The 26,211-nt window shown below is 39.1% G+C and overlaps 1 protein-coding gene and 2 pseudogenes across 4 annotated transcripts in view; 2 read left to right on the forward strand and 1 right to left on the reverse strand.

Annotated features, from left to right (window-relative positions):
* LOC105482223 (sodium/potassium transporting ATPase interacting 3) overlaps positions 1-26,211 on the reverse strand; it is a 656,509-nt gene that overhangs the window by 123,416 nt on the left and 506,882 nt on the right. The window lies entirely within an intron of this gene.
* Positions 2-1,299, forward strand: LOC139355776 (SRSF protein kinase 2 pseudogene; annotated as a pseudogene).
* Positions 10,875-12,704, forward strand: LOC105482222 (X-ray repair cross-complementing protein 6 pseudogene; annotated as a pseudogene).

The raw sequence follows: 26,211 nt of genomic DNA on the forward strand, positions 1-26,211 counted from the left end.
GGCCCAAAAGCGGAGGCCGAAAAGAGAGAAACACCCAAAAAATCCGGAGCCTCAACAGAAAGCTCCATTAGTTCCTCCTCCTTCCCCGCCACCAGCACCACTGCCACCGCCAATTTTGGCAGATCCCACACCACCAGAGCCAAAGGAGGAGATCCTGGATCAGATGATAAGGAGCAAGAGGACCCTGCGGACTACTGCAAAGGTGGCTATCATCCAGTGAAAATTGCAGGCCTCGTCAATGGCTGGTATCATGTTATTAGAAAGCTTGGTCGGGGGCACTTCTCTACTGTCTGGCTGTGTTGGGATATGTAGGGAAAAAGATTTGTTGCAATGAAAGTTGTCAAAAGTGCTCGGCATTATACAGACACAGCCTAGGATGAAATAAAATTGCTCAAATGTGTTCAGGAAAGTGATCCCAGTGACCCAAACAAAGACATGGTGATCCAGCTCATTGACGGCTTCAAGATTTCAGGCGTGAATGGGATACACGTGTGCATGGTCTTTGAAGTGCTTGGCCACCATCTCCTCAAGTGGATCATCAAGTCCAACTATCAAGGCCTCCCAGTACGTTGTGTGAAGAGAATCATTCGATGGTTCCTTCAAGGGTTAGATTTACACAGTAAGACCAAGATTATTCATCCTGACATAAAGCCGCAAAACATCTTGATGTGTATGGATGATGCATATGTGAGAAGAACGGCAGCTGAGACCACTGAGTGGCAGAAAGCAGGTATTCCACCTCCTTCAGGGTCTGCACTGAGTACGGCTCCGCAGAAGAAACCTATGGGAAAAATATCTAAAAAACAAAAAGAAAAAACTGAAAAATAAACAGAAGAGGCAGGCTGAGTTATTGGAAAAACGCCTGCAGGAGATAGAAGAATTGGAGCAAGAAGCTGAAAGGAAAATAATAGAAGAAAACATCACCTCAGCTGCACCTTCCAATGAGCAGGATGGCGAATACCCTTTTCTTAACTTGAGAAATATATGATACAGAGGATCAAAGCATTTAGAGTCACCATAGTGTTTATACACATAAATATGCACATGCATACCCAGGCATATCCTTGCATGAACACGTGTGGTTACATACCAAAATATATATGCATACACATGCACACACATATATGCATACACACACACACAGACACTTAAAACACTTAAAACTGTGTCTTATCACTCCTGCATTGTGGAAAAATAAACCATTTTAAGCTCCTTTTAGAGTTTTTGTAAAAAACAAACTCTAATGCCATTTGGCCTAATCGGAGTCCCCAAAACTACACTTATATTTTCTAACTTCTCTGTGGAATATTCTTATCTTTTTCATTCTCTGTGTTATTTCCTGAGTCTTCATTCTTTCCATTTCTTCAAGTCATTGACTTGTGTCCTATCTCTCCTAAAAGCTATAAATCATTAAATGTTATTTTCTCCAATTCCAAAGCAATTTTCAGTGAACTTTAAAAACTCTTGAATCTATTTTATTTAGAACTAAAATTTTTAAAAATGATTTTCAGCACTCTTTTCATGAAGGAAGGAAAACTCAAGTATTATAATAAATGTTAAATATTTCCTTTTTTTGTCCCTGAAAATGTTTTGAATTATTTTTAATTGCACTCTTTATTTTAGTTTTTAAATATATGATGCTCTTTCCAAGAAGCCAGTTTCTTTAATCTTTTTAATTTTAAATATAAGTGCATTTTAATTTTCACTTTGTTTTACTTACAAAGAATCATAATTTTCTATGTGATACTGTAAATGTCATTGTTATGATTCCATTCATTGATTCCATATTGTATTTTCTTTTTAAAAATATTATTATGTTCTTTCTAGAAGTGACTGCTTTGCACACTGCTATCTATGTGAAATATTTCTTCTTCTGTTAAACTATGTTAACATGATGAATCAGATCTGCCATGTAAATGAGAAGCCAAATAATGTTTTTACTGCTTTAAAATACAGAGGGGCAGCTGTCTAGTTTTATTAATATTGTTTTTTATAATTGAATTTCTGGTGGCAAATTCACTTTTTGGCAATCAGTCTCAATAGCCAAACTGAACCTCAGCTCAAACAGATTGTTGTCAATAAAATATGGAGAAAGTAGAAATTTAGTTAGGACAAGCACAGATTTATAATGCAAGAAAACAACTGGAGCCCTAAATGCACCATATGGCTATCAAGAGAGTCAATTTGTTTCACACGTGACACTAAAGAAGAAACAAAGAAAGTGCCTATGTCAGCTCCTTCATACACGTCAAGATGAATCTGCCTCCTTTATGCACTCATTCATTTAAAGTTATTTTAGAATGTGAAGATTAGGCTGCTGATTCAAACCCGTTCATGGTTTAATTCTAAAATTATTCGTACTACCAAACATTAATTAAAGCCAAACTACTAATAAAAATAACACTTTAGTTTATTTGCAACAAATATGCTAATATCTTAATATAATCAGAAATTACAAAATAGCATCACAGTTATATTATTTGGAAAGAATGAATATGCCATTTCTTTTACAAGGCAGTTACTAAATTGACTCCATTCAAATAATGCAGTGAGTTCCCACAATATTCTGAAAATGATGCAGGCTGAAAAATTGAACTTCTTGCGGAATCATGACCAAAAAGAAATGTCCCGTTCAGTAATCTTACTGTTGGTTCACCGAGGCAGATGCACTTTTGGGTGGAGTAGACCAGCAAATAATTTGAGTTAATTGTGAGGCAAGAAGGACTGGCATTCTAGCAGATGCCTTGTGAAAATGGAACTTTGACAAAGTCAACAAGATATGCTGGGGTGTGGCCTGGCATGGCTCCCAGCAAGGCTACGGAGAGAGGTACATTCTACATTGTCAGGAGCAGAGTGCAAAGGATGAGCAAGGAAGAGACAGGGATATTAGCCTTGTTCCAGAAAAGGAGGGAAGATCAAGATGCAAGTGAGCAGAAACCCAAGGTACATACTCCAGAGAGCTTTGAGGAGAGTAGCTCAGAACAACATCTCAAGCATGTTTCTTTTCTTCGGAGGCAGCCCAGAAATGAACCTAACAATTTTTGAAACCCCTGCAAAAGTTTGATGAAGTTGTTCTGCTACCAGCTTTGTAGCCAGCTAGTCAAATGTATGTACAAAGTGGAGAACCAAATCCAGTTTCCACTCCGAGGACTTTTCTACAGTTTACTGTTAGTTACTTTGCATCTCTCAGATGGTTTGCTTCCTGGCCTTAGAATGATTTGGGGGAGCAGAGGGCAGCAGGTGCTGAAAATAAGGCTGGAAATGAAGATTACTATGGAAAGGGATATCTGAAGGTAGAGGCTGGGAGTGCTTGAAGAAGCTGGTCTGATTTTTTTCTCTGATGATGGTGTAAATTAAAGATATGGCTTCAAGTACCATCAGTTCTGCTAGCATGCTTGCTTTGAAACGTGAATTTGTCCCAATATGATTGATATATTAGGAAACAACCTGAACATAACAATTTGGGAATATTAGGGAACAATTTTCCGTCAAATTTCAGACAACTTTTCTTCTACTTCACAGTAACTCATAGTCTGCAATCCTTCTGTTGCGAATTTCCACAAGTAAACTGCAGATACTTTTCAAAGTAAAATGCCCCATTTATTGTAGTATATATGTACTTCTTAACCATCTAATATGTATAAATATATTACATCATTTTAATAGATCTCTATTTTTAAATATTGCTGTTGAAGCATTTGAGTGTTGTTCCCCTGACCCATTTTTTCCCTAAGTCTTGTGGCTTTTACTGCATTATTTCTTAGGAACACGTATGCCTCATTAAAGCAGAACTTATGGGACAATCAGTTTATCTGCTAATATGATTGGGATGGATTGCAAAGCATTTGGAAAGGTATTTGTGATTGTGTTCTGGGATTCTGGTAGAAGAACCCTTCTGGTCTATCCTTGTCAATGGCATTAATACAGATTTCTCAACAGTCAAAAAATAAGGATACTTCCCCAGTGCTTTCATGAAGAAATTAATAGAAACCAATGTGCCTGAAGAGCAATGCAGACACAGGATGTGACTGTGAAGGAGAGGGACATTGGGAGTGTGGGGGCCTCCTTGATAATGGGTGCTCTTCTGGAGCTAACAGGTTTTCCCTACCTGATTTTTGCTGCTCCAAGGTGAACAATATACTTTTCAGTCTTGCCAGTTTTCAAAATCGACAAATTCTGTGTATGTAGCGGGTAACTGAATAGCTGAGTTCTTCAGGAATTAAAATGCAGGGAGTTTGGAATTGACTTTCTGGTTTTGTAATTGGGAAGGTACTTGATCTGGCAGCATGAGGAAAGAAGAGGACCAGTAAATAAATCTGTTCTTGGCTCACCCGTGCATCTCATTGAGGTTCTGATGGTCTGTGTTAATGGCCCACAGGAGGTTTGGCTTCCCCAAGGAAGTGACACCAACACTTTATGAGTTGTCAGTGAGGGTTTGATGGATAAAACCTTGTTCTCTCCAGTGATACAGTCAGATTCAACAGAGACAATCCTCAGAGAGAGTTCCCTTACAAACCCCACCCCCCACCCTGCCCCACCTGAGGCCCTCACAGCCTTCCTGTGCTCTTTTAAAGGAGTTGCCCTCTGCAGTGCAATAAGTCACAAGACTGGTTCCTTAAGACTGGAGTTAATATTAAATTGGTAAATGCAAGACTTAACTCATACTAGACCTCTGACAACTGCTAAAATATTTTATTGTTGCATATCATTTTTATTGGAGAGCTGATTTTAAAAACTATGTTTTAAGTAGCCCAGAGCATTTTAGAGAAATGTCAAGAGAGAAAAAGGGGGAAGAATGAAAGAGAGAGAAAGGGCTTTAGTTTCCCATCCCATTTTAAGGGAAACAGCTTCACTTTTATGTTTTATAATAGAGATTTGTTACGGGTTGAAGTGTGTTCCCCTCGAAATATGGAAGTCCGAACCTCTGGTGCTTATGAAAGAGGGTCTTTGTAGAACATCGAATGAAAGTGAGGTCATTAGGAAGGATCTCAATCCAATATGTCTCGACTCCTTAGAAAAAGGAGCAATTTGAGCACAGAGACAGACACACACACAGACACACAGAGTACACCATAGAAACTACAAGACAGAGATAGGGTGATGATTTCACAAACCAAGAAAAGCCAAAGATTGCTGGCAAACCACAGAAACTAGGAGAAAGCCATGGAACAAATTCTCCCTCACAGCCCTCCAGAGGAATCAGTCCTCCAACACCTGGATCTCAGACTGCTGTCCTCCAGAACTGTGAGACAATACATTTCTGTTGTTTAGGCCACCTAATTTGTAGTACTTTGTTATGGCAGTACTGGAAAACAAAAACAACAACGACAAACGGATTCTTGGTAAAATTTCACTTGAAAGACAAAGCAAAAAGAGTTACCAGATTAAAAACATGTGAAAAGCATAGAATTAGAGACAGTGGGCGAGATGGAGAACTGGGGTTGTTTCCAATCCAGAACTCCACTTGTTCAAAGGACACAGACAGACCTCTGTGTCCCAAGATTCTGCCAAGGTAAAGTGAAACACATACTTTCTGACATGGGTATCAGGTTGATGTCTTCATGGTGGGGCTGGCACTGTATAGTTTTTGATGAGTCAGGAGAGCAAGAATAGCAATATCACCCAACATTCAGATTATGTAATAGCCTAATGGAATCATGATCAGAAACATCTGAGCAGTCTAATATGTACTCAATGTGGCCATAATAAAAAGATCTTTTATCACTCTTCATGATTCTGGCTAGTTATGTTTTACAGGAATCCTTGTTTGGTATAAATTATAGTTCACTTGTGCTAATACTGCAATCTTGGAGTCCATGGGAAGGTATTGGTTTTAGATAATGATTTTATTTAACACCTGGTGCTCGCTGCACAGATGTGCATCCTTGCTTCTCCTCTGGACAAGGAGGAAAGACAATAGATGGGTAGATGGAGCCCTTCTGTAGATTTCTTTCATTAAATTCTCCATGGGATGACATCTTTGACTGATCATGAATACATGTACCTGGCAGAAGATCAATAGCTCAGGCAGCAGGCTAGAAGACAGGTGGTCTTTGGGATTAAAAAATCTAAATATTTCAAAGTCCTGGGATTTCTGTCAGGAACAGTACATTTTGTTTTCTTTTGTACTCCAGTGTGTTCCTACCTGAGGGAGGCTGCTGGAAGTGATGATAAAAGCACCAGGGTTAGCCTTGGCTTTCAGTGATTTCAAGTGATGCTAGGAAAGTCCCTGAGTTCCCAGAATCACCAGGTTGTGAGGGAGTAGATAGTATGCAGAACACATATCCCTAGTGACATTCAAAATTATTAGTGGGTCTGGAAGCTTTTGAGGCACTGATAAAAAATTGAGGTTGTTTTTGTATATTGTGTTCATGGTGTTGTCACCCAGCTCAAGGAGTTACTCAGTCATGACACTATGGTTTGTGTGTGTGGCTAAGACCGGTTCTTTTTTTTTTTTTTTTTTTTTGAGACGGAGTCTCGCTCTGTCGCCCAGGCTGGAGTGCAGTGGCCGGATCTCAGCTCACTGCAAGCTCCGCCTCCCGGGTTTACGCCATTCTCCTGCCTCGGCCTCCCGAGTAGCTGGGACTACAGGCGCCCGCCACCTTGCCCGGCTAGTTTTTTGTATTTTTTAGTAGAGACGGGGTTTCACCGTGTTAGCCAGGATGGTCTCGATCCCCTGACCTCGTGATCCGCCCGTCTCGGCCTCCCAAAGTGCTGGGATTACAGGCTTGAGCCACCGCGCCCGGCCAGACCGGTTCTTGAATAATAGCCAGTGTCCTTATTGAACTAAAGTGGAACTTTGAGGCTCCCCAGATAATGAGGTTTCCAATTCTGTCATGTGTGCCTTGACAACCCTCCACAGTACGTATGGGAGACATCATCACTGATCGAGGCACACAATTTATGCTGAGCCTAGAAGAGGACTGGGAATTCTACAGCCATCTAGCGAGGCAGTCACCACCAGTAGATTAGTTGTCAAGCACGTTAAGTCTATTTGCCTTGGCTGTCTTAGGTGTTGAGTAAGCACTCAGCATGAGGCCTTTTGCCTTTCCTGAAATGAGGCCAGATGGGTGGCTCAGTCCCAGAAAAGCTCCAGTGTCCCCTTAGAGAAAAATTAGTCTGAGTAGAAATACCTAGATTTATTTCTGGGATATACAGTCTGGAGGCTGTTTTACCCTTGGTTGTGAGCCATGTGCAAAAACACAAGTTGTCACGAACAACTGCTCCTAGTCACCACTTGCAACCTGAGGTCAAGAAGCTGGCCTTGGACCAATCTGCATCAGATAGAAAAATTCATCTGACAGCACTGCATAAGGATAAGTACCACTGACTGTCTCCAATGTCTATTCAAACCTCTCCAGGAATTTGTTTAGCAGGAATAAGTGGGAGCAAGTCCGCTGCAGTGAATTACACTCTCTCTTCAAGGTCTGTGAGGTGGGCTAGTCTCTTGGAAGGAGCCTTAGGTCTAGTCCTTGATCACCTGTTAGTGTAAATTATCTGCAATGTTAAAACAGAAGCAAGGGAGGAAAAGCAAACTGGCATCTATGGTGGCTGGAATTTTGTATACACAATCTCATTAATCTTCTCAACAGCCCCTTGAGTGGGTGGTATGATTTCATTTTACATGCAAGAAAGGTGATGGCTCAGAGGGATTGTGGACCCTGCCCAATGTCACAAGTAGGAAATGACAGACGTGAGGTTACATTTAGCTCTGCTCAGACGCTGCCCTTATTCCTTAGGCATCTGCTGCTACCATACCACATGGCCTGTACTTGAAAATAAGCCACATCTATCCTATCACGTATTTTGCCTCTTCCAAATTTTAAATAGCTTCCCATTATTGTTTCAGGTCCCTTCTCTACAGTCAGCATTTAAGCAGATTGATCAAGCACTGTTGCCCACCTATCCAAGCTTAAAGGCTGCCATTAGTAATAATTCTGACATTTCTGAGGTCATTCCTTCTCCTCCCCTCAACACAGAGACACAGTCTGGCTCCACAATTCAAAATGAAAAAGCAAAATGGCAACGAATGTCAACTGCAACAGTGATTCTTACAGACAAAGCACTAAGAGAGCAAAGCTATTAAAAATTTTATTCTCCTTTGCCCTTCCATTTACTGGGCTATATCTTCTTTATCCTACTGAAATCAGCAACATTGGAAGCAATATCTATGACCACTACCTAGGACACATACACTATCCTCTACATGAAAATCTAGTAGCGTGAGACCCACAAATAGCTTGTTTAGTACTGGGGGTTGGTATCAAAAAGTGAGCAAATCTTGTAGGATTTACTATAAAGAATATAGGGAACTATAGCAACATAAGAGCTCATTATCTTTGAAGCAATTTAAGCATACACACACATATATGTATATATTTATTTGGTTTTGGTTAAAATGCTTTTTATTTAATTTGGTTAAATGTAACTAGGTTACTTCTATGAAGGTTTTTTTTTTGTTGTTCACTTGAAGTAAGAGTATAGAAAAAGTTAACTGGGTTACTAAGAATAGATAGGATGGCTGGTGCAGCAGCCCAGACAAGATGATGACAGCTTGGCCTAAGGTTGTGGTGGTCAAAGTAGAATAAAGTAGATACATCTGGGTTACTTAGGAGATTAACAAGTGATAAGACTTGGTTATGAACTGGGGTGAGTGGATACAGCACCTTCAACTGAATTATCGAGCTATCCACATTGGGATTGATTGGGGAAACAACCCGAATCATGGAGAAGGAAGAAAAGCAGGGTAGGGTGATGGCCCACCTGGGTGTGACACAGAGCCAAGGGAATCCCTACCCCCAGCCAAAGGAAGCAGTGAGTGATTGTGCAACCCTGGGAAACCAGGCTTCTCCCACAGATCTTTGCAACCTGCGAATCAGGAGATCCCCTCATGAGCCCACACCACCAGGGCCTTGGGTCCAACACAAAGAGCTGTGTGGAGTCTTGGCAGAGAAGCTGCTCAGGCATGCACCAAGATCCAGGAACTTTACATACTCCAGTCCTGGGATCCCCAACAAAGGTGTCTGCAGCCCGGGCAATGCATGGTGTCCATACATACTCCTAGGAAGGGGGCTGAATCCAAGAAGCGAAGCAGCATTGGTCTGTGGGTCCCACTTCCATGGCACCTCAGAAGACAAGACCCACTGGCTTGGAATTTCAGCCAGCCTGCAGTAACAGGGTGCCTGCCTGAGAAGAAATGGGGCCCTGAGGGGAGGGGCAGGCTGCCATCTCTGCTGTTTGGTTGACTCAGCTGTTTCAGCCTGTGGACTTTGGAGCGTCCAAATGGTCTGGATGAGGAATAGTTTCCCCAGTGCAGCATAGCTGCTTTGCCAGAATGTGGCCAGATTGCTTCTGTAAGCGGGACCTCAATCCATTCCCTCTCACTGGGTGAGACCTTCCAGCTGGGCCTCCAGCTACCTCAACCTGCACATATGGTATGGACAGAGCTCTGATCTCTCCTTGGGATGTAGTGCCCTGGGGGTGGGGCATGCCACTACCTTGGCTGTTCAAGCATCTTAGCCAGTCCAGCCTGTGGGCCTTGGGGTTCCCAGTCTGATTGGAGGATGAAGAGATCCCCAACACAGCACGCTCCTCTATCGAAAAGCAGCCAGACTGCTTCTTTAAGCGGGTACTAGATCACATTTCTCCTGACTGGGTGAGACCTCCCAAACAACGTCTTCAGGCACCTCTTACAAGTGTGTTTGGCCTGGCAACAGGTCAGTAACCCCCTGGGATGGAGCTTCCAGAGGAAGGGGCAGGCTGCCATCTTTGCTGTTTCACAGACTTCACTGGTGATACCTCCAGGTACAGGAAAAACCGAGATAACTAAGGTCTGGAGCAGACTCCCAGCAAACCATAGCAGCCCTATGGAACAGCGGTCAGACTGTTAAAAGAAAAACAAAACAAAACAAAACAGAAAACAACAACAAGAAAAAATCCCTATGAGAATCCCATCCAGTTGTTAGCAACCTCAAAGATCAAAGGTAGATAAGCCCACAAAGATGAGAAAGAATCAACTAAAAAATGTCAAAAACTCAAAAAACCAGAGTGCCCGCTTTCTTCTAAATGACTACAGTGCTTCTGCAGCAAGGGCTTAACACAGGGCTAAGGCTGACATGCTGAAATGAGAGAAGTAGGCTTCAGAATGTGGATAAAAATGAACATCGCTGAGCTAAAGGAGCATGTTGTAACCCAACACAAAGAATCTAAAAGTCATAATAAGACAATGCAGAAGCTGACAGTCAAAAAAACCAGTTTAGAGAGGAACATGATAGAACTGAAAAACACAATACAAGAACTTCACAGTGCAATCACAAGTATTAATAGCAGAATAGACCAAGTGGAGGAAAGAATTTCAGAGCTTGAAGACTGTCTTTCTGAAATAAGACTGGCAGAAAAGAATAGATAAAAAAGACTGTAAAGGAATGAACAAAACCTCCAAGAACTATGGGATTATGTAAAGAGACCAAATCTATGACTGATTGGGGTATGTGAAAGAGACGGGGAGAATGGAACCAATTTGGAAAACATACTTCAGGATATCATCCAGGAGAACTTCCTCAACCTGGCAACACAGGTCAACATTCAAATTCAAGAAATGCAGAGAACTCCAGTAAGATACTCCATGAAAAGGTTATTCCCAAGATACATAATTGTCAGATTCTCTAAGGTCGAAATGAAACAAAAAATGTTAAGGGCAGCCAAAGAGAAAGGCAAGGTCACCTAAAAAGGGAGGCCCATGAGAATAACAGTGAACCTCTCAGAAGACACTCTACAGCCAGAAGAGATTGGGGGTCAATATTCAACATTCTTAAAGAAAAGAATTTCTGGCCCAAGTTGGTCGCTTCCCTGCACCAAAGTGAGAAGCAGCCAACATGTAAAGGTGGGAGTCACATTACAAAACTGAGGGCGATGAAGAAGCAAAGAAGAACAAGAAGAGAACCTTGAAGCAAGTGGAGACTATAAGTATTCAGGACGAGATAGTTTGGTTTTTGTGGTTGATGCTTCCAGGGCTATGTTTGAATCTCAGAGTGAAGATGAGTTGACTCCCTTTGACATGAGCATCCAGTGTATGCAAAGTGTGTACACCAGTAAGATCATAAACAGTGATTGAGATCTCTTGGCAGTGGAGTTCTATGATACAGAGAAAGACGAAGATTCAGTAAAATATTTATGTCTTACAGGAGTTGGAGAATCCAGATGCAAAATGAATTCTAGAGTTTGACCAGTTTAAGGGGCAGCAGGAACAAACATGTTTCCAAGACCTGAGGGACTACAGATCTGATGACTCATTCAGTGAAGTGCTGTGGGTCTGTGCCAACCTCTTTAGTGATGTCCAGTTCATGATGAGTCATAAGAAGATCATGCTGTTCACCAGTGAAGACAACCCCCATGGCAATGACAGTGCCAAAGCCACCTGGGCCAGGACCAAAGCCAGCTGGGCCAGGACCAAAGCCAGTGATCTCCGAGATACAGGCATCTTCCTTCACTTGATACACCTGAAGAAACCTGGGTGCTTTGACATATCCTTGATCTATAGAGATATCACCAGCATAGCAGAGGATGAGGACCTCAGGGTTCACTTTGAGGAATCCAGCAAGCTAGAAGATCTGTTGCAGAAGGTTTGCACCAAGGAGACCAGGAAGCAAGCACTCAGCAGGTTAAAGGTGAAGCTCATCAAAGATATAGTGATCTCTGGGCATTTATAATCTGGTCCAGAAGGCTCTCAAGCCTTCTCCAATAAAGCTCTATTGGGAAAAAAATGAACCAGTGAAAATCAAGAAAATCAAAATTTAACACAAATACAGGCAGTTTGCTTCTGCCTAGCGATACCAAGAGATCTCAGATCTATGGGAGTCTCAGATTATAATGGAGAAAGAGGAAACAGAAGAGCTAAAACAGTTTGATGATTCAGGTTTGATGCTCATGGGTTTCAAACCCTTGGTAATGCTGAAGAAGCACAATCACCTGAGGCCATCCCTGTTCATGTGCCCCGAGGAGTTGCTGGTGATTGGGAGCTCAACTGTGTTTAGTGCTCTGCACATAAAGTGTCTGGAGAAGGAGGTTGTAGCATTGCGCAGATAGATACCCCACAGGAACATGTCTCCTTATTTTGTGGCTTTGGTGCCACAGGAAGAGGATGGAGGACCAGAAAATTCAGGTAACTCCTCCAGGATTCCAGCTTGTCTTTTTATCCTTTGCTGATGATAAAAGGAAGATGTCCTTTACTGAAAAAGGCATAGCAACTCCAGAGCAGGTGGACGAGATGAAGGCTATCATTCAGAAGCTCCGCTTCACATACAGAAGTGACAACTTTGAGAACCCCGGGCTGCAGCAGCACTTCAGGAACCTGGAGGCCTTGGCCTTGGATTTGATGGAGGCTGAATAAGCAGTGGACCTGACATTGCTCTAAGTTGAAGCAATGATTAAAAGACTGGGCTCCCTGGTGGCTGAGTTTAAGGAGCTTGTTTACCCACCGGATTACAATCCTGAAGGGAAATTTACCAAGAGAAAACACAATAATGAAGATTTTTGGAAGCAAAAGGCACAAGGCGAAGTATTCAGAAGAGGAGCTGAAGGCTGATATCTGCAAGGGCACGCTGGGCAAGTTCACTGTGCCCATGCTGAAAGAGGCATACGGGCTGAAGAATGGGCTGAAGAAGCAGGAGCTGCTGGAAATTCTCACTGAGCACTTCCAGGCCTGACCAGAGGCTGCATGTCCAGCCACTCCTTCACACAGTGGCCAGGCTGCCTGGCCTTGTTCTCAGCCAGTTAAAATGTGTTTCTTCTGAGCTAGGAAGAGTCTGCCCAACAGAAGTTGGATTTTACATTTTTGAGACTTTCTGTTGCCATGGTGATGGTGTAGCCCTCCCACTTTACTCTATCTTACTTTATTGCCTGAATAAAGAGCCCTAAGTTTGTACTGAAAACAAAACAAAACAAACAAACAAAAAAAAAAAAAAAAGAAAAGAATCTTCAACCCAGAATTTCATATCCAGCCAGACTAAGCTTTATAAGTGAAGGAGAAATAAGATACTTTTCAGACGGGCAAATGCTGAGGCAGGCAAATGCTGTCTCAATGATCTGCCTAATGTTGTCAGTGGGATGTTAAATCTCTGCCTTATAAGAGCTTCTGAAGGAAGCACTAAATATGGAAAGAAAAACCATCACCAGCCATTACGAAAACACACTGAAGTACACAGACTAGTGACACTATGGAGTAACCACATAAACTAGTCTGCAAAATAATCAGCTAGCATCATGATGACAGGATCAAATTCACACAAAACAATACTAACATTAAATGTAAATGAGCTACATGCCCCAGTTAAAAGACACAGAATGGCAAGCTGGATAAAGAATCAAGATACATCTATATGGATCTTAAGCCTCACAGAGGATCAAAATAAAAGGATAGAAGAAAATTTATCAAGCAAATGGAGAACAGAAGAAAGCAGGAATTGCAATCCAAGTTTCTGATAAGACAGACTTTAACAAAGATCAAAAGGACTAAAAGGGCATTACATAATGGTAAAGGTTTGAATTCAACAAGAAGCGCTATCTTAAATATATACACACCCAGTACAGGAGCACCCAGATTCATAAAGCAAGTTCTTAGAGATTTTAAAAGAAACTTAGACTCCCACACAATAATAGTGAGAGACTTTAACACCTCACTGACAATATTAGGCAGATAATTGAGACAGAACATTGACAAAGATATTCAGGGCCTGAACTCAGGTCTGGATCAAGTTGACCTGATAGATAACTATGAAACTCTCCACCCCAAAACAACAGAATATATATTCTTCTCATCACCACATGGCACTTACTCTAAAATTGATCACATAATCAGAAGTAAAACACTCCTCAGCAAATGCAAAAGAGCTGAAATCCTAACAAACAGTCTCTTGGACCACAGCACAATCAAATTAGAACTTAAAATTAAGAAATTCACAGAAAACCATACAACTACACTGAAATTGAACAACCTGCCCCTGGATGACTTTTGGGTAAATAATGAAATCATTGCAGAAATCAAGAAGTTCTTTGAAACTAATGAGAGCAAAGATACAATGTACCAGCATGTGTGGGATGCAGCTAAAGCAGAGTTAAGAGAGAAATTTACTCACTAAATACCCATACCAAAAAGCTAGAAAGATCTCAAGTTAACAACCTAACATCACAGTTAAAAGAACTAGAGAACCAAGAGCACACAAACCCGAAAGCTAGCAGAAATAACCAACATCAGAGCTCAATTGAAGGAGAGACACGAAAAGCCCTTCAAAAATCAACGAATCCAGGAGCTGCTTTTGCTGGAGAAAAGTAATAAAATAGATAGACTGATAGCTAGACTAATAAAGAAAACATAGAGAAGATTCAAATAGACACAATTAGAAATGATAAGGGGGATATTACCACTGACCCTACAGACATACAAACAACCATCAGAGAAAACTATAAACACCTCTATGCACATAAACTAGAAAATCTAGAAGAAATGGATACTTTCCCGGCACATACGCCCTCCAAAGACTGAATTGGGAAGAAATTGAATCCCTGAATAGGCCAATAGAGAGTTCTGAAATTGAGACAATAATAAATAGCCTACCAATTAAAAAAAAAAAAAAAAAAAGGCCCAGGACCCCAGGACCAGTTGAATTCACATCTGAATTCTACCAGAGGTACCAAGAATAGCTGGTACCACTCCAACTGAAACTATTCCAAAAAATTGAAAAGAGGGACTGCTCCCTAACTTATTCTATGAGGCCAGCATTATTCTGATACCAAAACCTGGCAGAGATATGGCAAAAAAGGAAACTTTAGGCCATTATCCTGGATAAACATCAATGCAAAAATCCTCAACAAAATACTGGCAAACTGAATCCGGTAGCACATCAAAAAGTTTATCCACCATGACCAAGTTGGCTTCATCTCTGAGATGCAAGCTAGTTCAACATACACAAAACAATAAATGTAATTCATCACATAAACAGAACTAAAGACAAAAACCACATGATTATCTCAATAGATGCAGAAAAGGCCTTTGATAAAAATTAACTTCCCTTCATATTAAAAACTCTAAATAAACTAGATCTTGAGGGTACATACCTCAAAATAATAAGAGCCATATATGACAAACCCACCGTCCATAGTGAATGGGCAAAACCTTTCAAGGGGAAGCATTCCCTTTGAAAACTGGCACAAGTCAAGTTTGCCCTCTCTCACCACTACTATTCAAGATAGTATTGGAAGTTCTGGACCAGGCAATCAGGCAAGAGAAAGAAATAAAGTGTATTCAAATAGGAAGAGAGGAAGTCAAACTATCCCTGTTTGCAGATGACATGATCCTATGCCTAGAATATCCCATTGTCTCAGATCAAAAGCTTCTTAAGCTGATAAGTAACTTCAGCAAAGTCTGAGGATACAAAATCAATGAGCAAAAATTGCTAGCATTCCTATACACAAACAACAGGCAAGCTGAGAGCCAGATCACAAATGAACTCCCATTCACAATTGCCAGAAAAAGAATAAAATACCTAGGAAAACAGCTAACAAGAGAAATGAAGGACCTTTTTAAGAAGAACTACAAACCATTGTTCAAATAAATCCGAGATGACACAAACAAATGGAAAAACATTCCATGCTCATGGATAGAATCAATATCGTGAAAATGGCCACACTGCCCAAAGCAATTTATAGATTCAATGCTACTCCCATTAAACTACCATTGACATGCTTCACAGAATTAGAAAAACTATTTTAAAATTCATAGGACCAGAAAAGAGCCAAAATAACCAAGGCAATCTTAAGCAAAAAGAAAAAAGCTGGAGGCATCACGTTACCCAACTTCAAACTATACTACAAGGCTACAGTAACCAAAACAGCATTGTACAAGTACAAGAGCAGACACATAGACCAATGGAATACAATAGAGAACCCACAAATAAGGCCACATGCTTACAACTATCTGATCTTTGACAAACCTGACAAAAGCAATGGAGAAAAGATTCCCTATTTGATAAATTATACTGGGAGAACTGGTTAGCCATATGCAGAAAATTAAAACTGGATCCTTTCCTTACACCATATACAAAAGTCAACTCAAGATGCATTAAAGACTTAAATTAAACCCCAAAACTATAAAAACCATAGAAGAAAACCTAGACTATGCCATTCAGGACATAGCACGGGCAAAGTTTCATGATCAAGATACTAGAAACAATTGCAACAAAAGCAAAAATTGACCAATGGGGTCTAATTAAATTAAAAAGCTTCTGCACAGGCAAACAAACTATCAACAGAGCAGATACAACCTACAGAGTGGGAGAAAGTTTTTTTGCACTTTATCCATCTGACAAAGGTCTAATATCCAGCATCTATAAAGAACTTAAATTTATAAGAGAAAACTAAACAACCCCATTAAAAAGTGGGCAAAGAACATGAACAGAGACTTCTCAAAGGAAGACACACATGTGGTCAACAATCATGCGAAAAACAGCTCAACATCACTGATCATTAGAGAAATGCAAATCAAAACTGCAATGAGATACCATCTAATGTCAGTCATAATGGCTATTACTAAAAAGTCAAAAAACAAATGCTGGTGAGGTTGTGGAGAAAAAGGAACACTTTTACACTGTTAGTGAGAGTGTAAATTAGTTCAACCATTGTGGAAGACAGTGTGGTGATTTCCCAAAGACCTAGCAGCAGAAATACCATTTGGCCCAGCAATCCCATTACTGGATATATACCCAAAGGAATATAAATCATTCTATTATAAAGATACATGCATGTGCATGTTCATTGCAGCACTAGCCACAATGACAAAGACATGGAATCAACCTAAATGCCTGAGATGGTTTGGCTGTGTCCCTACGCAAATCTCACCTTGAATTGTAATAATCCCCACATGTCAAGGGCAGGGACAGATGGATATAATTGAATTATGGGGGCATTTACTGCCGTACTGTTCTCATGGTAGTGAATAAGTCTCACAAGATCTCATGGTTTTATAAATGGGAGTTACCCTGCACAAGCTCTCTTGCCTGACACCATGTAAGACATGACTTTGCTCCTCATTCACCTTCCACCATGACTGTGAGCCCTCCCCAGCCATGTGGACCTATGAGTCAATTAAACCTCTTTCTTCATAAATTACCCAGCCTTGGGTCTTTATTCACAGCATGAGAACAGATTAATACAATGCCTATCAATGATAGACTGAATAAAGAAGATGTGGTAAATGTATATCACAGAATAATATACAGGCTTAAAAACGAATGAGATCATGTTCTTTGCATGAACATGGATGAAGCTAGAGGTTATTATCTTTAGCAAACTAATGCAGGAACCAAAAACCAAATACCACATGTGCTGACTTATAAGTGGGACCTGAATGATGAGAACACATGGTCATGAGGGGGAGAATAACACACATGGGGCCTGTTGGAGGGTGGGGGATTTGCGGAAGGAGAACATCAGGAAGAACAGCTAATGGATGCTGTGCCTAATACCTGGGTGATGGAATAATCTGTACAGTAAACCATCATGGCACATGTTTATCTATGTAACAAACCTGCACATCCTGCACATGTACCACTGAACTTAAAAGTTGGAAGTAAAAAAAAATCAACTGGAAAAAGAAGATTCTATTATTTAAAAGGGAATTAAACTTTCTTTTAACTTTGAAAAAGGAAAATTCTTTTGTCAAAGCTCTTTTAGTTCATGCCTCTCTGTTGCACATTCATCACTTATTGGACTGAAAACAGATGGGCTTTCTTTCCTGCCCTCTACATGTTACTTTAGCGTTTTTTATGTTTATTCCTCTCTGATAGCTGTGTGATCATGATGAATTTTTAAAAAATCAAGTAAAAATTGAGATTTTTCTATCTTGTGGATAGCAATCAAATTTTAGAAATTTGACATTCTGAATTCACGCTATATCTTCTAAAAAGACTGGGACCTCTGGTTAGTTCTGTGTAGCTAAGAATCACAAAGCAGGTTTGTTTTTATTAAGTAAATCAATAGAATACAGAAAGCAGGGTGAATGTTGTATTTAGTAAAATTATGTTGAAACTACTAGCAGGTTGGGTGTGTGGTGAACAAAAAGGATTTGTCAGAACAAAGCCTCTCTTCCCTAGGCCACTCATTTTTTTTTTTTCTTTACTGAGTACACTGTTCAGTCCTTGCTTAAATAATGCCAGTTTCCTCTTGCTCCCAGTCCTGCCTGCCAGAATTTTGTGCCTGGTCAGCAGTCTGCATGTCTGTATGAACTATTATGTGAATATCTGTTTAAAATTCTCTTTTCTCTGATTTTATTTCACATCTTCTGGGATAACTGTGATAAGCCAAAGTAATAAATGTATAAGCTACATCAGTTATTTAGAGTTTTCAATCCTGACCCAATCCTCTTTCGTCATTCACTGCGGGTACTATATTTGCTCTCTTCCAGTTTACCACTGCTCCTGGACAGGACTCATATTCAGGTCCTGTGGGATGGTAGGGACAAGCGAGCTAAAGAAGCCCCTAGTCTCTTTTTGTTAAACTTCTTGTTTAGGAAAGGACTGATGAGAGTAGGAGGAAGAATGTTTGATAAATATAGGCAAGAAGCCAATTCTGTTAGGTACAGTATATACATATTAAATATATGTAATAGATTATATATACACACACACATATATACATACACACACACACACACATATATATATAAATCTATTATCATGCAGGTCAATGAATCTATATTATGAAAAAGAAGATTTATAAAAAAACACAGAGCCAATGTAGGAGCAAGAGAAGTGGAAATAGGAAAGCATTGAAAGAATCCCTAACTTTGGACATCTGCCTTTATATTAACCCTAAAAAAAATCCAACACATGATCGAATATTTCTTTTTTTATTTCTAGTGATGTCCACATATGTTCTAGGTCTGGACAGTGGTCTTTGATGATTTACGGTTGCGTACAATGTACTTGGTAGGAAAAACAGGCATATTTCATCTAAACTTCCTTTCAGATGTGGAGCAGGAAGGTAAGTGAACGGGAGGGCGCAGAGCACCAGGGGCCCTTCTTAGAAAGTGTTTCCTTGTTGGGTAATGGGAGTATGATTCATGGAGTGTTGGGGCTGCTGTGGTTAATTGACTGCCCAAGCTCAATGTTTCTGCCCCCGATAGACCTGGCAGTACATTTATGGGAGCCCAAATGGGGACAGCCAGCAAAATGAAACAAGCTCCTTTGACCAGGAATTCTTTCTCATTCTTGTCTTTTGCCTTAATCCTTTTTCATCTAGACTTCAGGTAGATCACATTAAATTCTAATGTATAGCATTTCGTATCAAAGCAACTAATCTAGAACAACAAAATGAAGTGTTCCCATTAAGGCTCAGCTATCAATATCTGATAACGTTGAAGTCAAAGAAAATTAAACTTTTATCTCGTGAGGCAATAAAGTGAGGACCTACTCTATTCTTGGGTAAAAAATAACATTTTTCTTTTACCCTGATTTCACATTTTTTTTGTAAGTGATAACCTACAGCTTAATTAAGACTCCTAAATATAAACAGTTAATCTGAAATTTTCTGAAGGAATCTGAAATTCCTACCATATGTGGAAATAAATTATCCTTTTTGGTTGGACATGTGTACACAAGATATCGAGAAAGTTATTTTATTCTGTGGATACTTTCACTTTTTATCTTGTTTAACTTTTAGTAACTCTGGAGAGTTCCCCCATTATGCTTTCTGTAAATAATGGAATCCTAAAATATTTAAAAAACTTGAGGCAAAAATGCAAATATGTTAATTTGCCAAAAAATACTTAAGGCCAAAGTTGCCCTGTCCCATCAACCAGGCCAATGATCTGCATGTTTGTGGCATTTAAGTTCTTGCTTTAGCTTTAGCATTGGCAGCTACTGTTACTACAGTATTAATTTGTCATGCAAATAACCTTTTATAATGAAGTTGCTAGTGCCTCAAGTCACTTCTTAGTTATTGGACTTAGGATTCTTGGTATAAAGTTTTGGACTCCTACTGACAAATGGGCTAGTTCTCAAACATTTTTATTTCTTGCATGGCATTTCATTTGTGCAGAAAGGTTATACTTTGGTACATACACCAGCAAAGGAGAGGAGTGAGGTTGCAGTGAAAAGCACTCCCTCTTACAGCAGAAGTTCCCTTCAGAAGGAGACACAGAAAGCTCTCTTATTATAGATGAGAAAAAAGGCACAAAAAAGCACTCTGTTAGTTCCCTATTGTTGATTTGGCAAATCCTCACAAACTTAGTCATTTAAAAAGCACAAATTTATTACCTTACAGTTCTAGAAGTCAAAAGTCTAACATGAATCTCCCTGGGGTAAAATCAAGATGTCAGGAGTGCCCGGGCATGGTGACTAATGCCTATAATTCCAGCACTTTGGGAGGCCGAGGTGGGCTGATCACTTGAGGTCAGGAGTTCAAGACCAGCTGGCCAACATCGTGAAACCCTGTCTTTATTAAAAATATAAAAATTAGCCAGATGTGGTGGCATGCACCTGTAGTCCCAGCTGCTCGGGAAGCTGAGGCAGGAGAATCACTTGAACCCGTGAGGTGGAGGTTGCAGTGAGTCGACATAGTGCCACTGCATTCTAGCCTAGGTGACCAAACAAGACTGTCTCTAAATAAATAAAATAAAATAAAATAAAATAAAATAAAATAAAATAAAAAGAACAAAGATGTTAGCATGGTACTGTTTTTCTGGAGTCTCTAGGGGAGAACCCATTTCCTTGCTTTTTCTAGCTTCATCTGAATTCCTTGCATCTGGGCCCCGTTTAAACTCCAAAGCCAACAACAACCAACAGCTGGCTGAATTCTGTCTCCTCTGCATGACTTCCTCACTCTCCTGCCTCCCTCTTCCACTTGTAAAGACCCATGGTTTGCAAATATTTTTCTCATTGCATGGGTTGTCCCTTTGTTCATCATTTCTTCTGCTGTGCAGAGCTTCTTCATTTCGTGCAAACCCATTTGTCTATTTGTTCTTTTGTTACTTGAGATTTTGGGGTTACATCCAAAAATCCTCGTCCAAACAAATGTCCTGGAGCTTTTCCCATATGTTTTCTTCTAGTAGTTTTACAGCTTTAAGTCTTTAATCATTTTGAGTTTATTTTGGGGCATAGTGTAAGGTAGGGGTCTAATTTCATTTTTTCCTGAATGTGGATAACTAGTTTTCCTAGAACCATTTCTTGAATAGAATGTTTTTTCTCCATTATGGATTCTTGGCACTTTTGTAAAAAATCAATTGACCATGAAGGCATGAGTTTATTACTGAGCTTTCTGTCCTGTCCCATAGGTTGATGTGTCTGTTTTTATGCCAGTACTATGCTGTTTTAATTATAATCACTTTTATAATACATTTTGAAGTCAGGTAGTATGATGCCTCCAGCTTTGTTCTTTTTGCTCAAGATTGCTTTGGTTATCTGGGGCATATTGTGGTTCTATAAAATTTTAGGATTGATTTTTACATTTTTGAAAAATGACCTTGAAATTTTTATAGGGATTGCATTGAATCTGTACATTATTTTTGGTAGTGTGGATATTTTAACAATATTAATTATTTCAGTCCATTGAGATGGGATATTTTTCAATTTATTTGTGTTTTCTTCAATTTCATTCATCAGTGTTTTATAGTCTTCAGTATATAAGTCTTTTACCTTCTGATTTAAATTTACATCTAAGTTTTTATTTTTTTTCGGTTGCTATTGTAAATGGGATTATTTTCTTAACTTTCTTTTCGGATAGCTCATATATCTAGTAAGGGGTTAATATACAAAATATACAAGGAACTGAAATAACTCAATAGTAAGAAAACAAATAACCCAATTTAAAAGTGGTCAAAGGACCTGAACAAACACTTCTGAAAACAACTCATCCAAATGGCCAACAGGTTCATTTAAAAAATGAACTAATCATTAGGAAAACGCAATTTAAAACCACGACAAGATATCTGTTTATATCCGTTAGAATGGCTTTTATCAAAAAGATGAAAGATAACAACCACTGGGGAGGATGTAGAGAAAATGGAACACTTGTACACTGTTGGTGGTAATGTAAATGGTTCAGCCATTATCGGAACCAGTATGGAATTTCCTCAAAAAACTAAAAATAGAACTACCATATGATCTAGCAATCCCACTACTGGGTATTACAAGGGAAATTATTAAGTATGCCAAAGAGATATCTGCACTCCCATGTTCATTGCAGTGTTATTCGCAGTAGTCAAGATAGGGAATCAACTTGACTATCAATAGTTGGATAGAGAAAATACAGTACACAAAATGAATTATTACTTATCCTTTAAAAAGATGAAATTCTGTCATTTGGGACAAGATGGATGAATCTAGCAGAGGTTATGCTAAGTGAAATAAGTCATGCACAGAAAGGTAAATACTACATGATCTCATTTGTATGGGGAATCTAAAAAAGATCCATCCATATAAGTGGAGAATAGAATGGCGGTTATCAGAGCCAGGGATGGGGGGCTTGGGTGGGGAGGAGTAAGAGAATGTGGAGTTACTGTTTAAAGGATACCCAGTTTCAGCTAGACAGGAGGTTTAGAGATCTGTTGCACAGCAGGATGACCATAGCCAATAATAATGTACTGTGTATTTCAAAATAAAAGAGTAAATTTCAAAGATGTCATCACAAAAAATGTCAAGTAAGTGAAGGGATATATATGTTAATTAATTTGATTTAATAATGCCGTATTACACACATATATGAAAACATCACACTGTACTCTATAAATGTAATGCAATTACAATTATTATAATTTATCAGTTTAAAAATATTATATTGAGCTCCTTGGAATAATCTAGGAAAATTTCCCCATTCTAGGGTCCTTAATTATCATCACAGCTGCAAAATACCCTGTTCTATGTAAGATAACATATTGACAGGTCTGGGGATTAAGACAGGCCCATCTTTGGAGGTCCATTATGCTACCTACCACAAAGACCTGACTGCAGTAGATGTGTGAACCCTCTAGCTGAGTTCTTCAATTTGAAAGTCCCTGGGGAAAATGCAAAAGTGTGCAAAAAGCAAGCATACGCATAGCTGTTCCAGAGGTGCCATGATGGTGCAATGTTGTTCATACCTGTGCATGAACAACACAGGCATGGTTTGATGACTCTTTCTCAGATGTTCTGAGTAGGCCATGTATTCAATAGAGACATTTTCCCCTTCCTTTGCCATAGTTATATTTTTTCTTTGTGTGGGCCGAGTTGCCAACTTTTAAATATAGAAACTGGGAACTGAAGAGGTATGTAATACTGTTAAAATGATTGGAGAAATCAATCTGGTAATATTTGCTTTGCTTGCAATTATAATATTTATTTGTAAAGCCCCTTTTATCCTGGATGGTCAATCAGCCTTAAGACAGCATAGATATTATCAATCTGAGCCTCTCAAGCAATCTGGACTTCTGGAAGTTTCTTCATAAAAAGAAATTTTAGCACTAAAAATGTAGAGAGCAGTGTAAAAGGACAGTAACCAAAAGAAAGGAACACTTAATTTCTCTTTGATTGTATTTTTTTCGTGATCCTCCAGGTGTAAATAAATCAAGCTCTAGAGGAAAGGTAATATTATGTTTTACTGTTAAAAATTAACTTTTTAGAAAGCTTGATGGATATGTCTATAGTGGAACTGAGCAGACTATGTTGAACAATGGTGTATGCATTGTAAACACTAAGTACATGACCAGGTCACAGAATAAGTCAATATCCTTTTGAGATGTCTATTTTTCATGTGGAACTAGCAGTAGGAGGATAATGTAGGTTAAGGAAGATGCATGCCAGAAATATATTTTTTTCTCCTAGTGATAACAGTAAGGCTGAGCTCGTATTTACAAAAGCCATTTATTCATTCAAAAATATTTATTGAATGCCTACTAAGAGCAATGCTTTGGAGGGGATGTATGTGGATGTGAATACATAAGCATGAAAAGACAATTTACTTCTATCCTCAATCTTGTTTACAATCTAGAGAGAAAATACTGGAACTAATGTGTGATTCTTGAATGTGGGGAAGGCATTTTATAAATGTCTTAGGCAGGCTGGGTGCGGTGGTTCATGCCTGCAATTTCAGCAATTTGGGAGGCCGAGGAGGGAAGATTGCTTGAGGCCAGAGTTTGAGACCAGCCAGGGCAACATAGTGAGACCCTAACAAAAATTATATAAAAAATTTGCCTGGAATGGTGGCACACACCTGTAGTACCAGCTACTCAGAAGGCTGAGGCAGGATTGCTTGAGCCCAGGAGTTCACAGTTGCACTGAACTGTGATCACACTACTGCACTCCAGCCTGGGTGACAGAGGGAGACCATTTCTAAAAATAAATAAATTAATTAAAAGAAAAAAAGTTATTTGATCTTCTAGTTTGAAACCAACTTCTGATTTCACTTATTTGATACATACCAAATCATGAGGTCTCTACAACAGATTTACCTCCTTTTATTCAGAATTTTAAAAAGCTAAAATAATGCCACTTCAAATATGGGTATCTTTTGTTTTTTCTACCAATTTTTAAGTGACTTTTTAGGAAATCCAAATTTATTTGATAGAGACAAAGGTGATTTCTATCTATTTTATTCTGTGGTGGTGTGAAAGTAGTTTTTTTTTAATGTAGGCAAATCCTCTAAAATCTTTAAATAGGATAGTCTGTCAGGCTTAGCAGATTTTAAGTTCATCAAAAAAAGAAAATTGAGTGTGCATAAATAAAGAAGAAAAAGTTGATAATAGACAAGGAATTCTTGTTGTTATGTCTTTAGAAGGAGGAAAGTAATAGAGTCAAAAACAATGTAACAGAGAAACTGCATCACTGTCAGATTTCTGCCTATTAGAGAGATGGCTGTGTGAGATAGGGTTGGGTGTGTGTAGGAAGGGAGGTAAAATTATGTCCGAAATGTCTACACCCTGGAGGGCTGTGGAGTGGAGTCAAATCCTTACAATCTTTGTACTCAGGAGCAAGATGGGAGATGACGCTGGTGTATGTTACAATGTCTACCCGAGTTATCCAAAGCTAAAAGTTAATAAAAATCACTTTTATTTTCCATTAGAAGAGTGCAAGTTTTTGTGGCGATCCCCCGGAAACAAAAATATTGTCTGGCACGTTTACATTTTACTGGGACAATTGGAAATCAGCTTCTGAAATGCTAAGGAGTTTATTCTTTTGGATGTTTTTTTTTTTTTTTTTTTTTTTTTTTTGCTCTGATGCCTAATAATTGTGTCTTGCAAACACAAAAGGCTTCCATACATGGAGTCAATAACTCCCTCGTCAACCAATACCCCATATGCTTGATCTGCAAGTTGAATTTTCTCTGGCAGAAACTTATGTAGACATACGTGGGAGCAGAATAACATTTACACATCAATTAAGACAATTATAAGATAATTTGAGAGTTATTCTAGCTACACAATTTTACCTGTTTGCATCTTCCATTTTTAATTAAAGTTTCACCAAATGCACAAATCTCTTTTCTAAATGTCTCACCTAATTCCTCTGGTGTTCAGAGAAGCAGTTTGAACAGTATATATATATGTGTGTGTGGGGGGGGTGTGTATGTATATATATATTATATATTTATAAAATTCACTTTGTCTCTGATGATGAAAATAATTAGAATTTGCAAACATGATTTCTCTTAATTAAACATGAGTTAATATATCTCCCCACCAAAAGGAATCCTATCATAGGAAGCTGCAATATGCTTGAGTATGTTTCATGATATGCTCAATATATACACAACCACACACACACACAGAAGTATTGTTCAAAGTGAGATACACACACACACACCTTGGCACACTTCTATGTCCTAGGACTTAAGTACTTCCTCTCTATACATTTTGTTTTCTTAAGTTTTTAAGCATTAAGAGAGTTTATCCTTACTTTTATCGTTCTTATCAGCATTAGGATGTACCTTGCACGTAATAAACCCAGACTATACAACGAAATCGATTTCAACTAAATTTGAAGTCTCTCTGGATATCAATCCCCCAAGCCTATTGCAGTTTCCTATGATAGGATTCCTTTTGGTGGGGAGATATATTAACTAATGTTTAATTAAGATAAATCACCTTTGCAAATTCTAGTTGTTTTTGTCATTAGAGACAAAGTGAATTAATTCAGAATCTTTTGTTCCTCAGTAACCCTAAAGCATGTTGCATTTAGAAAAAAAGTGTGA

The sequence above is a fragment of the Macaca nemestrina genome, chromosome 8 (genome assembly GCF_043159975.1).
Source record: "Macaca nemestrina isolate mMacNem1 chromosome 8, mMacNem.hap1, whole genome shotgun sequence".
NCBI classification, from domain to species: domain Eukaryota; kingdom Metazoa; phylum Chordata; class Mammalia; order Primates; family Cercopithecidae; genus Macaca; species Macaca nemestrina.